The following is a 2,588-nucleotide window of genomic DNA, read 5'->3' on the forward strand; positions in this document are numbered from 1 at the left end:
TATATATATATATGTATATATATATATATAAGTGGACTTGGGAGGCCTTGTGCACGAACTCCTTCCTTTTTACCTAACCCACACCTTTTGAAACTTTACAGGCGTGCACAGCATCCATGTGGCTAGGACCTAACTTTAAAAAGCCACGCAAACTGCTTTCCCTAATTTTTTCAAAAATGCTTTGTTTCGTCCACACATAATCTTGGGAAAGTCCATCTTCTAAAACGGCATTATAAACAAGTGAGGTTTTCGTTCACTATCCGTGCGCACTGGTTCCACTCCTTTGAAATTCTGGAGTGTACAACCACGAAAGTGAAATAGAGAATCAATCTATACAATTGTATCTATTATATTTTGCAACTTGGAAACACGTGAGTCACTTTTCTCTCAAGATGTATTGCTCCATTCCAGTACAGTGCAAATGTAGTAGGCCAATGACTTTCAGTTGATGTAAATGCGATGATCATTCCTTTCATCGAAAGGGGGCCCAGCTAGTTATATCATTTACGTAGACGTGATCAATAGAAAAGTGAATTCATATTACAACCCCCCTCCCCCTACCTCCCACGCCGCCCCCACTCCTTTACCCCCTTGATTAGATGCAAAAAGATAGTTACGATACCTGGCTACATGACAACGTTGGCATTTGTGATTGGCTCAGTTAGTTCTCGGACTGACCAACACACACGGAAGAACAGATCCGAATCTAAGAGAGCTTCTCGATAACTATAATATTTATTATTATTATATCTAATCTACGTACGACATTTCCTGACATGGACACGGCTTGCCTGGTGACATTTACACTAAATATTCACAACGCCTTTGGGGTTTCCTCGTTTTCAGTATTTCAGAATCGCTCTAAAAGACTTAAAACTAGATTCCTTGAGTTCAATAACATTGGCCATATTTCACGCGTCAAACTGTATTACACCTCCTTTCTTGCTCTCTAACAATGTTCTGTGATCTGCTTTCGTCTCCACTGTCTGCAGCCTCCCTCCCCCCTGTTGGCCCCTCTTCTGGGCTCATGACTCTTTCTGCAGCCTTTCTACTGCTTATCCTTGGCTCCTTCTTACTGTTGTCTTTCGGCCACACCCCCGATCTTATGGTAGGTAAGATCGAACACCTAGCCTTCTCGGGTAAGGGCAAAAAATTTCGGAGGTCCCGAGTGCAAGTTGCGCATGTGAAAGATCCCTTGTGATAAGAGTAGATTTAGGCGCCACCAGGGGAAAATTCAAATTTCCTACCAAAGGAAAATGTTTAATGTGTCCCGTGCGCTCAAAATATGGCCTTATGCAGTTGTAATTGTAGTAAAACACTTTCAAAAAAAAGAAGAAGAAAGAAACCATACTATAAGTAGTCAACTAAAATCAATAATTTGAACTGACACCCCTTTGAAGCTATCCTCGATCTGAACCATCACCACTGCGATGTAGCTGTTAGAAGATGCTTGATAATTGTTGTGAAATATATATATATATGTGTGTGTGTGTGTGCGTGTGTGTGTGTGTCTGTGTAATAAAAGGATAGATTGGCAAATAGATAGATAGATCGGTAGATAGATAGATAGATAGATAGATAGATAGATAGATAGATAGATAGATAGATAGATACTGGATTTTGTTTTTACTCGCATAGTTAGTATATCGTTTTTCATGGCCGCTGAACGTTTATATTATTTATCCATCTTTCTTATGTTTACTTATAACTCACACAGTTAATCCTCGTGTTTTTATTTTTATCAGCCCATACGGCTGAAAGGGGGGGGGGGAGGAGCTTACATCTGACGGCTATGCCGCTCATTAGTGGATTAGTTCGTTGCCATGTAGACGCCGCTGTACTCGATTCTGTTGACATGTCTTACGCAATGAATACTGCGCTTATTTTTCTTGGAAATAGGTTGTTATTTTGCAAGAATATTAGCAGACATTAGATCTATAAATCTGACTGTTGAATTTTTCATGAACGAATTATAATTTTTTTAATGATTTTTTTTCTCCGAAGTAGACTCTTTTTCAAGAGTAAAAAAAAATCCATGAAAATCCACACTCCAGACACCACTAACACAAATATATTCCAAATAACAACAATTCAACAGACAAATTTTAGCGTTACATCTTCTCTTCATTCTGTGAAAAATGTCATGAAAAGTGGATGAAAAATGGTGGAGTTACTTTTAAAATATATTGAAAAACGTTTTGAGAAAACGGACGTTTAGAAAAATCAAAGATAGGCTTTATGCGGAAATGGTGGAAACTAACGAGCGTGTATGGGAAATAATAAGGCTTTAAGGGGTTTTTGTGCAATGAAAAAGTTTTAAGAAAGGCTGAAATTGCCTACATCTCAAAATCAATAACAATCAGGACTTTCAGGGTGTAGCCACCCACCCACCCGCTCCCTTTAGCTTTTTATTTCTCGAGCACACAAACAAATAACGTTTGAATCTGACGTAGGGGAAAATGTTTCCTAGAGATCAAGGGTCTTCTACCTTCTACTTTCCTAAAATTCTCTCCAGGCACTCCTCTGAGCTCCGACCCTCCCACAACTCTTCCACTCTCTTCCCTCTACAGTCCTTTCCTACCCTCCCC

The sequence above is a fragment of the Aplysia californica genome, unplaced genomic scaffold (assembly GCF_000002075.1).
Source record: "Aplysia californica isolate F4 #8 unplaced genomic scaffold, AplCal3.0 scaffold00130, whole genome shotgun sequence".
NCBI lineage: Eukaryota > Metazoa > Mollusca > Gastropoda > Aplysiida > Aplysiidae > Aplysia > Aplysia californica.